We start from the raw sequence: 12,243 nt of genomic DNA, 5'->3' as shown, positions 1-12,243 counted from the left end.
GGTCAATCCTGCTAAGTAGGAAAATCACTGTATATAAAATATAAAGAATATATTTGGTTGTAAATATAAGCCTATAATTTTGTCACCTCATCTTTATTAAAATGGATCACTGCAGTCAGAAAACAGGTACATCTAACTAGATCTGATTCAATACACCAGTGGACTAGTGTGATGCAGAGTACACAAAAGCATCATGTTCTCTACATTAGTAGTCAGCTGATCAGTGGTAGTTGATGCAGTTAATGCCCACTGTCCACTTCTGTTTCCTGCCAATGTTAGTATTTCTTCTGAGAAGTCCTTTTGCCAAAGGGTATGAGCCAATTCTTCTAGTCTCAGAAGACTATTTTCCCATCTCTGTGCCTGTGGACATAATCCTTCTTGAATTTTCTTTGACTTAATCCTTCTTGAGCCTACTGTGCCCAGTATCTCAAGCAATGCCTTCATAAATCACATGAGATATCTCTGTTGCTATTGCCTGGAAATATTTTGCATGTCATTACATCCTCATGTTACCTTTTTCTTTTTCTTGCCCATTTGCTGATGCCTTTTAGATATGTTATCATCTGTTACATTTCGATCAAGTTTTGGAATATAGCAAAAAAAATTCTATTATCTCTAAATAATCTCTAACCTTGCCTTTTCTATTTAGTCCATCACATCATCAAGTTCTTTATGTACAATATATCAATTCTGTGCTGATCAATCTTCCCATCTTTGATCATTTCTGGGTTTTTTTTAATTAAAATCAGTAACATGATTATTTGCCTCAGTAGTACCAAAAAGAGAAAAACGATGGCAGAAACTGTATTCACAAATAACTTAGAACTCTGTCTTGTCACTACTATATATAGAAGTTTTACTTCTCTCATAATGAGAGGGATGATATGGAGCGGGGCATTGTGCAATCCATTACTCATTTAACACTTTTTTGTGGAGAAAACCAGATCTAAATCTAGAGTAAGAGTTTACATTGCAGATGCTTTTTTCAATGGAGGTAATGATCTCTAAAAAGAATATTTAACCATGCTGGCAGGCAACTTGATTTTCTTAACTACCTCTCATGCACTGTTAGGAATAATTTGTGGATTCTCTGGGGTTCCCTGACTGTACATTGAAAATCACTCCTCTCACAAATGCTTCCAAAGAGCACAATCAGCCAAACTGTCTGTGGAAGGGATCAAGACAGAAGAATAAAAAGCTGCAGAACAAGTACACAGGGTCAGTAAAAAGCAAAAACATTTAGATGATCCGAAACCGCAAATGTAATGGAGAAAGTAACAAAAAAGATAGGAACACTTGTACTGTGATATCACAACTATTCCAAGAAGAAAAAGGCTGCACGATATGGTGGAACTGGAGGATGCAGGCATGCCCTATGGAGGTTGCTCAGAAGCTATTTTGGTTTTCTGAGATTCACGTATTAGCACTTATGCTTATTCCTGTTTTTGCATTAGGCTCTAGGCTTTGCCCTGTCTGAAAGCTTTGCTCATTTTGCTCCATAATTTAAGCTGTCAGTGAGAGAAGCTTTAATCTTAAATTAGCTTCAGACATGTCCTGCTTTTATGATTTGAAAATAAGAAATTCTTAACACTGAAAAGTCAAATAATGCCTCACTGAAAAAAAACAAAATTCTGTCTCTTACTGCACACCAAACATTAGGGCTGCACACACTTCAGCACGTCTGAGGAGCATTCAACTATACTGTTGGAGTTAGTGACCAAGTTTCTCCAGCCCTGAAACACCCTGTGTGTTGTATGACCTATATTTGTGGGCACCTGTAATTTTGCTCAAGTGCCCAATTTTCATTTGACACTTAAAGAGCGAGCATCCTGCTAAAGTACAGAGCCTTCGGCCAGGTTATCTTCTTTGTCAGATCTTATAGCCTCACATGAGGATGTCCCTTGCTCCTGGCTCCTCTGGTGATGCTTGTCCTGCTGTGCCTCACCAGTAGCTCTGGGGCTGCAGGCACTGGCAGTGGTCACAGGGGCAGTGATATCTGCAGCAGCCTCAGGGACATGAGCAGCTGCAGCAGAGAGGTCGCTGGGGTGACCGCGGCACTAACTGCTTCAAATTATACTTCAGAGAACACTCTTCATTTAGGTCCTTTCTGTGGTTATTTGTTATGAAAATGTGGCACCAATTTATATGCAGTGATTACTTATAATAGGAACAGTACCAGTAGCTGCATGTTTTTTCCATTTTTGTGGTGATCATGAGCTGGCTGTGGTTATTTTTAAATGGTTTTGTTACTTGAATTAATATAAGTCAACATGTTACATTAAATAGGATCTGAGCAGTGTACTGTTACTAAATAACACAGTTACAAAAAATGAGCTATTCATTGACCCTCGTAACATATGGAATTGCTTCTATTCCATTCTTCACTGATCATCGCTTTTATAAACAGAGAACAGAAGTGTGCAAGTTATTACTAGATTTACACATTAAGGAGATGTAACAAAATGAAAACAGGTTTTGAGATTTTCACACATTTAATTCTTTCTCTGTATGGATCATGTTGTCCTTGCCTGAGACATCGTTCCTAAAGAGGTTTATTCTCCAGGAGCATGGAACTTTACATTTGATTTTTTCTTGTAATATTAATAGAAAAGACTAGTGTGTGCATGCGTGCGTATAATCTTAAATTGTGAAGTCTGCTGCCTCACAAAATCCCTGGCCATGCCCCAGAGCCCTCATGCTCTGCCCAGATGGCTGCCCAAGATGTGTGAGACACATTCATATTTAATCATATCAATGTTAACACCTCCACCAACAGATATGTTTAATCCTAGGTAGAAGCAAGGTCTCCACTCTGATATGAGTAATATCTAACCCTTATTGCTAAAACTGTCATTTCAGCTTTTCTGACTACATATGACACGATACCTGTTCACCTCATATGTCTACATACACAGACACATTTTTAGAATTAATCTCCCCTGATTAAAAATGCTGATACCCTAAAACTCCATGTTCCCCAAGAAAAGATAGATCAGAAGAGCCTTTCTGTGATATGTCTCTTGGACCAAGAAAGAATTTTATCTTTTAGCTCATATTTTACTTACACTTACAGTAAATGGCAAAAAGAAAAGTTCACAGTAAAATTCAGGTTTGCTGCTCCACCAAAGAAACTAGCATGTCAACAGTAATAGCACCAAATTTAACTCATTAAAGTGTGTTCAAGAGAAACTTAGTTCTGTCAGGTGTCAATTTTTCTTATTTTCACCTCCTTTAGTCATATGCTACTTTCTCAAAAAAAAAAAAAAAAAAAAAAAGTTTTTAATCTTTTGAAGTTTGCTTCCAGTTATTCCACTCTTTCTCATTTACACCATCTATGGTTATCAGAAAACATGTGAGGACAATTTCTGAAAATAACTTAAGCTCAGTTTCCATCCAAAGAGGCAGGTCTGGAATACACTGTCTGGAAGAGTAATTAATTCCAGGAGAGAGAAAGGAGTGACCTTTTTAAGCAATTTCATTTACTGTAGGACAGCCAATGCAAAATACTTAAAACTAAGAGCAAAATTGTTTTACGTCTAAAAACAGATATTGCATGATCAGCTGAACTGCAAAGTTTGTGTAGTCGCAACTTACATAACTGTGTGTGATCATAAACCATTTTGAACAGACTGGGATAAAAAGGGAATCTTTTCCAAAGTAGGTGAGGAAAGAAGCAAGAAGCAATAGCAATATTCATGGCAAAGGTTGCTCCTCTAATTGGACATGCTGATTCAGGTTAGGCTGCTAGCATTGCACATGACATGATCTTATCATGCAAACCATCCCATGGTGCATCTTGTCTACACATGTTCAGAAGCTGTCTGAACAAAGGTGCTCAGCACCCTGGAAAGTTACTGTTCTTAACACACTCCAGTCTGAAAAACCTGGCTAAACCTTGACTTTTCAAACTGCAATTTGAATTCACCCACTATTTCCTAAGGAATGTGATACATGTAGTTAAATGCTGATTACAAACAAATCCATAAACGAAAAGTAAAATATATATGCTACCTGTTGTTATTAATACTCATCTATTAAATGATCTGTTTAAACCTTCTAGGTGCGCTCCCTCAAAATCTCACTGAAGAGAAGAGAAACTATGACTTTAATGAACAGGACTTCTAAATATGAGTGTGACAAGGTCCTGAGCTGGCTTTGAAGAGGATCTTCCTAGGTGTTCTCACAGTAAACTCTCCAAAGAAGACCAAAAAGATTTTAAACACACAAAAAGACAGGTTTTGAACAAAAATAGTTGTCTTTTTTAAACAGGGGAGGCTCAGAGCAGCTAGAAGAGAAAGAAAAGAGACTGTACAGATGCTCCTTGTAAGCATGTCCTTTACTTCCAAACTAACCAATGGCTTTCTGAGCCACTGGCTCATCCCTTGCTTAGGGCCTTTGAACCCAGGAGGCTTTCTGAACCCTCTCTGAGATGTGACTTCCAGACTACTCTTAACCACTAACTTGCTCCAGGCCCCAGCATTCACATGATGGAGCAAGCCGCCTGCTTCTGTGCTACTGGGTTTCACCTTCCTTGATATTTTATAATAACACAAATCTGTAACGATCAAGTAAAATAAACACTGTGACTTAAAAATAGAAAATGGAATTAGGAATCACTCAAGCGCCTCCTACTGTTCTGTTTTTCAAATCTAAGACCTAAAACCTTTGTGTTTTGGAAAGAAAAGAGTAGGGAAAACATTTAGATGAAAGATAAAAAAGTCTGAAATGAAGAATTAATGACTGTGTCCTTTTAATTCTGGTGCCTCTGTGAAAGTTGCAAACTAAAATTGAACAAGTTGTTCATGATGACCTTAGAAGTGATACTGAGATTTACTTTTTTATTTTAAGGGCTACTGTCTTGTACTAAGATGCCAGTCAACTGTTGGTTTGCTAATAGATTCCAGTTAAAGAGGACAGCGTCTTTTCTTGCCTGTTTCTTCACAAAATTCTGGATTAGACTTTAGCTAACTGAATTTCAATGCAATTATATTTCAACGTAATTGAAAAAAATACTGTGCAAATTATAATATGCCATTTTGCTACTGGTTCAATACATATATGTCAGGTAAGAGACATTTGGTGCATATTTACAATAAAAATATTTTCTTTTTTTCAGTGGAGAGAGAAGACGTGTTAAAGTTTCGAATTGAAATATATTTTTATTACAAAACATTTCAAATTAATAGAGCATTTTAATTGCAGTGGATTTTTTAAATATTTGCTTTTTTGATAATATAGAAAAAGTAAGTTTTAAAAAACACACCTTCCTCCCTCATCCTCATTACTTCCAGACAGCTTTTTTCAGCTGTTACTCTGTTAGAAAAAAGACACAGCAAGAATAGAATGAGAACTGACAATGAGAAAAAAATCTAAAATCTGCTATTTTTCTAAAATTCTTCCAGCTAACAGTTTCAGATGATATGATAAGTATAAATAATAGAACCTTGAGTCATGTAACCCAGTCATATTTTGAAGATATCATCACTCCAGTCAGAACTGGATGGGAATAATTTTGCTTTCCACAGGCTAAACAAAAACAAAGATGACCAAACGAACCAAATGTCCATTTTGTGGATGAGTGTAGGACAGAATGATTAGTGGAGGACCATGGAGGATGTACAGCAAGGATGGTTGAGAATATAATTACTGTCTGTGCAACTGAAGAGAATTGTACATTACATTGATTTGCATGCAAAAGGTACCAGTATTGCTACGTGATTAGTAGTGGGTGGGGTTTTTTTCTCCATTTGTTTCTTAAGCAGGCTCTGGTTTGCTTACTCTTATCTATGCCTTGTATCTGGAAAGGTTGTTTTGCTGTCGGACAGGTCATTCTAATATCCAAAGGCCAATAAAAAGAGCACATATATGGTGGACGTGAAATTTTGGTCATGATACAATAGCTTGAGTTACAAATCAAGATCCCTGATTTCACTGCTACTGTAGCTCAGGGATGGCCACCTGGAGCAAAGGACACGTTTAGTTGTCTTATTTGTCTGACAGGAATGTCTTACTGTCTAAAATTACTTAATCCTAACCAGAGATCCTGTAACAAACAGCAAGGGAACATCAAAGGTGACTAAAGTAGGCAGATCAAACAGGAGTTAGGCAATCCAGGGAGCAATTAGTGGACATCAAAACTGCCCTGAGGGAGAGAACAGGACTAAGCTAGCCCACCCTAGTTGAACAGTCCTGTTGACTTTCATCAGCCAGGAAAACATGGATGACTTGGGGGAGGTCTATTAAAAGCCCAAATCTCAGCCAGCCTAGCTGAACACACACACACACCCCTGCTGCTTCTTAGTGTACTTTGGTATTTGACTCGAAAGTTTAAGGAACTGTATCTTTCTGGGTTTTTATTTTCAAACAGAAAAATCTATGTGAAAAAAACCAATTTTTTTCTTCTGAATGTTCTGTTTAAAATAATCTGATTCTGTACTTTAACAGTATCACATTAATTATGTTTTTTCAAAGATATTTGTTTAACTATTACTCTAATCAAACTATGGTAAATTGATTTTGCTCCAGCACTGTTGCATTTCACTGGAAGCTAAAGCCATGATGACCAGAGCAAACCATTCCTGTCCCAGATTGTGTCATATCGGTAAAGCTGCTAATGATTCACCTTTTAGGCTTGTGAGGCATCTTGCCCAAGCTAGTCACCTAGGCCCACATTACTGTTAACAGCAAGATGGGCATTTATGAAAGGCAAGATAGCTGATGACAGAACCACAGAGATGTTGGCTGGAGGGGTTGCCTGAAGGCCTCTTGACCCGCCTTCTGCTCAGGCAAGGACTGTTGTCAGCACTTTCTCATATCAGCCAGGACTTTGATCAAATCTTGAGAATCTCTCAGAAAGAGGATTCCCAGCATTTCTGTGTAGCCTATGTCAGTGCCACATTACCATCCTTGTAAAAAATATTTTTGCACTATCCAGCTTAAAGTTTTCAAGTCACAATTTACAACCATTGCACCTTGTTATGTGTATCATCTGCCACTGCAAAGAGTTGTTTTGCTTTATCAATTTTTGTAGTTTCTCTTCAAAGTGTCATATGTTGCTGTTGGATCACAGCCTTGCCCCCACTTCACCAAATGAAATAAGCCCAGATCCCTCAGCCTATGCTCATAGGTCATATACTCAAGGCCCTCGGGCATCTCGGTGGTCCTCCTTCCAGTTTCTCATCATCCCCTTTTTATCTGCAGAGCCCAGAATACTATGTGTCCTTCCAGGTGGGACCTCACATGCACCAGCTGAGCAGGAAAGCAGCTTCCTTTGATCTTTTGGCTATGTTTCTCCTGATGATGCTTATTCTTTTAAAATTAAGAACAGAAAACATTTACACCGCTCTGGAGAGTTCAGCAGGGTTTGTCCAACATTGCCTCTAGGACACTTTCCCAGGATTTGGTATCCCCATGGCCAGGAGCAGCAGAGGCTCCCCGGGACAGGCAGGGCAGGGCCTGGCTGCCAGAGCCTGTCCCATTCCCCCATCAGGACCAGGACAGTTGGGGGCACCGGGCAGCCCCAGCCCTGGGCATTAGACACCTCCCTGGGGACTGGGATAAGCCAAGACTCGGCCAGGATTTTGACCTGTGGGTTGGGATCAGGAGCAGGCCCACTGCAGGAACTGGGATCAGACACAGTCCTGGGATGGCTGGGCAGGGCCACGGGGATGGGGCTGAGGTGAGGCCAGGCTGGAAATGGCAGTAAGCTTAAAAGTGGGTCTCCTTGCCCTCGCAGGGGGCCCTGGCTTTCCCCACATCAGCTCCCACTCCTCAGGAGCCAGGCTCTGCTCTTCCCAGGATGGCCCCGCACCCCATCAGCCAGGCCTCTGGGCTCAGGGTGCCCAGGATCTTGACAGTACACATCTGGGAAATGGGCACGATCCTACTGCATCTGCCTGTCTTCAGAAAAGGCACTGTTTTTTATTTATGCCTATAAAACATGTGGCTGGGTGGCTCTGATCCTGGCTGAGGCTTCCAGACACAGCTGTAGTACCAATAATAGCCTGTAATCTCTTCTGGGTGACATATTTCCTCAGTGTAGACAAGGGATTAAACTAATAACACCCGATTTCCCATTATGCTGATATTAAGGTATATTACTCTGTGGGAAACCAGGAGCTCATTGGTTTGAGCACATTTTCCTTTGGGAAAGTCTCTTAAGGGGAGTTTTTTTTAATTTTTCTTTATCATTACAGGCCAATGTTTCCTTCCACTAGGTATGTTGGCTGGCTGTTTAATAAGGGCCTATGTTTCCCTATGTTTTAAGCACCTTGCCAAAGCAGGGCTTAATATTATTTTTATTAGGTCCACATTGCACAGTTAGTAAAAATAGAAAGCTTATCTGTTTTTCTAAATATCAGGTAATGGGCTAGTAATGTCCATTTCCTATAGCTACACCTAACAAACTCCCTCTTTGAAAGGGAGGACACGTTAAACACATTACCTCAAAGAACAGAAATGCCTGGAAAATATAAGTTCTACTGCCTGATTTAAGATACGCTAACCATCTTTCCTTGGACACATACACTAGCACCTGTAGCCTGACTGAAGTGAAGATTCAAAGATAGTCTGGAAAACAAGCTTTTCTATTTTTGCCCATTTATATAGAATGTGCCCCAAGAATTTCTTATAAAGATGCCCCATCCCTGGAAGTGTCCAAGGCCAGGCTGGATGGGGCTTTGAGCAACCTGGTCTAGTGGGAGGTGTCCCTGCCCATGGCAGGGTGCTTGGAACTGGATGATCTTTAAGGTCTCTTCCAACCCAAACCATTCTATGACTCTATAAAGAAAATAACAACACATGTTCAGATGACCTGCAAAATATGAGGCAAATGAAGATACCCTAGCACATTCCAGTGCTAGGCACAGTCTTGTTTGAACTTGGAAGGATTATTTTCATAATGTAACCAGTGAAGGAATAATTTTACCTCGAAATTCATATTATATTCAGGAAAGAAGGATGGCAGCTTTTAAAGATACCAACAATATCACTTCTCCAACTGAGAGGAAGAAGGATATGTGAGTCTGGCTTCTGTGGATGCAACATCCTCAGTCTTTGCTGGGCTAGCAGGTAACATAAACTCTTGAATACCCACAGTCAGAGCAGTTATATTGCCTCTGATCTGACTATGAAGAAGCATGAGATATTTCAAGAAGTATGTATCTGAGTATAGCATAAGCTTTCCTGGATAGTTGAGAAAAGCTTATGAACAAGCATTTATGAATTTAAATAACTGTTTTGGCTGGTACCCTGAGTTTAGCACACTTGCAGACATGCCATTTAGCTACCCCATGACATTCACTTTGCATGTTTAATAGAAATAAAAAGCAAGATAATATGCTTTCAAAACCAGTCTGACTTTTGCTTCTGCCTTTAAAAATTTAAAGATCAGATGTGCTTAGGCTTCAGAGTCCAGTGCTAGTGTATTTTAATAAAAAAACTTAAATATAAGTTTCTACGGTGCTTTTTCATCAGTTATTTTGATAATCTGTTTCTTTTAACTGTTACTGTTATTGTTAGCCAAAATGAGCCTAAATAATAAACCAGGTCATGATTCTGTGTCTGCAAAAGTCAGTGCAAAGCATTTCCATTGTCAGGTATCTGAAGACATATTGAAATGTCTTAAATGCCTGAATTTATATCTAGAGATAGAATGTTAACATGGCAGTATAAACTAAACTGAAGAGGATTTGAGCTTATATTTCTTTTGTCTGAATTTTTAGCAAAAAAAAGATAAATGTATTAACTATTTAACCTTTTAAAAAGTGTGGGTTTTTTTTTTTTTTTTTAGCACTTCAGCAAAGCAAAAGCTGTAAAACTAAATTACTGGTATGGAATAAAACCAGCAAGTGGCAGTATTTGACAAAAATCTGAGAGGTAAGTAGGACACTTAAAAGCAAATGGAGATTTACACTATACCTAACTATAAAGCACTTCTCCTAGCATTCAGAAAGCAAGTTATCTAATTTCCAGCATAAATATCGTATTTTTTTGTTAGGTCCACTCCTCAACTAGACAAACTGGAAACAGAACACAATTTTTCCATGAATATTTATATGCAGGGTAAACAGTAATGACTACACTTTTTATAAAATTTCTTCTATGAAAACTGGCTAAGAATAGAAAGATGTATCAAAACCATTTGGAAGTCTTATTTTTCAGAAACCTTCCCTGTCACCAATTTAGAATAGCATGCAATGAATATTAAAATCATAGAGTCATATAATCATATAGGTTGGAAAAGACCTTTAAGATCATTGAGTCCAACCATAAACCTAACACCTCATACTCTACCAGACTCCACAGGGCATGACAAAAGTCTAACTGAAATGATTTATGAGGCATTAATAATGTATTAACCAAGAGCCTGGAGGTTACATGTAACAAGGTAAATGGCAAGAATGCTATATAGCATATTAAGGCTAAATTGCCTAATTAGAGTGAAAATGTCTAAGCACTTTTAATGTCACTGTCAGAGTTACATATGTATAACACAGATACTTTTAATTGTATAGTAAAATAGTCTAGCAAGTCTCCAAATAATAAAAACCTTTCAGAACAATTATAATTTCCTATAGAAAACATAATCAATTTTGACTATGTACTTTATTTTTTAAAATAATCATCATAAAGCACCAAAATATGACAAAATAAATCGTAATTATATTTTCCTAAATGCTATGATATCCCATTTTAGTGATATTTCTGTATTATCATTTATAATTATCTAGCCTCAGATGTTCTGCTGCTTTTAATATGGGTGCTGCAGGATGACAGATTTACAACCGCCAAGATGCTCTAATGTCAGTGGCATTCCTGGAACAAAAACTTGTGCCAACACTTGCACTTTGTAGGCCAAAAGTACCTGAGGTTCTTGTGGACCAGGAAAGAAATTTAATTTTTAGATTAAGACATGCATATATCCCAACACTGGTTACAAATGCAGAGGGGGTAATACACATAGCAGCTGTCTGCTGAATTGACACTGAGGTGATGAACATTTTAACCTGCTGCTTCTGTAAACTTTCTTCTACTTCAGATTGGTATCGTCAATGGTAAAACAGCTGATGTGCATGTATACGAATTTCTGATACATTTACTGTTGAAATAGCACTCGAAGCTTTGAAAAAGTATTTAGAAATTTACTCGGTTTAGAAGTGTATCTAAATAGTAAGTCTTGTGGGAGTCTCTACCTACCCTAGAAACTCAGTTATCATACTAACGATGGCACATCAGTAAGCCTGCCCTATCTCCAGACGAAGGTTGAGCCTGCAGGCTCCCAGTTAGCCAGCTTCCAGCTCAATGGGAAGTTGAAGGATGCTTCGAAGGATGTTTCAAAGGATTCAGGATTCCTTAGAACAAGAAAAACACTTCCACCCTTCCATTAGCTAACTCTTTTTAAGATATAAGCTAAGCACTCATCTTGCTTTAGAGAAGCAAGAGATAGTGACTCAGGAAAAACAGTTAAATTGTACTTCTGCAGAAAAAAAAAGTTACAGGTAATGATCCATCTCTGCATATTTTGATTTTGGTCCTATCAGTGATTTCCAGCACTTGTAGCACACTTCCAGGCTCTGATTTCCTACCTGAGGTGTTGGACTTGTGTTAAAAAAAAGTAAAAATTAAAGTCTTTCCCTGACTTCTGCTAAAACCAAGATTTCACAGTGACATTCGGAATAAGAGTTACTATAGTTAAGTTTTAGGCAAGAATGGTCTTTATGTTGTTCCTTGAAGAAAAAGGCATACAGCCAACCCTGCAGAAGTGCCAAGGTTTATTTCTGGGGCAGAACTGGGGGTGCTGACACTCATCGTTTGTAAGAGAATATGTTGTTGTTACACTTAACAGGTGAGTTGTGATCACTGTTGTCATCACAGAAATGACACTCCAGTGTTTTCACCTGGAATAGTCAAGGCACGTAGAGGGCTGGAGAAAAGGTAATTACCTGCTTTGGACTTGACATCACATAAGAACAGCACCATATTTGGGACAACATGAGACATCTCAACACGTCTGGTTCTCAGACAGAAGTTGTTCTGAGAAAGCATTGAGATCATGGGAGCTAAGACTGCAACCGTTGTTCTTGTGAGTACAGTTGCATTCTGGTGGTCCTCTTACACCTCCTTACCAGTACGCACCTACTCAAACTCATCAGCTGAAGGTAATGCAGGGCAAATCCCACAGATGTTCCTGGGTAGGCAGTCAAAGTTGCAGCACTGCGAGGGGGCAGTCCAAGGGTTGTGAAT

Source organism: Falco naumanni, chromosome 6 (genome assembly GCF_017639655.2).
Source record: "Falco naumanni isolate bFalNau1 chromosome 6, bFalNau1.pat, whole genome shotgun sequence".
NCBI classification, from domain to species: Eukaryota; Metazoa; Chordata; class Aves; order Falconiformes; family Falconidae; genus Falco; species Falco naumanni.
The sequence above is the reverse complement of the archived record's forward strand: the minus strand, read 5'-3'. Positions refer to the sequence as shown.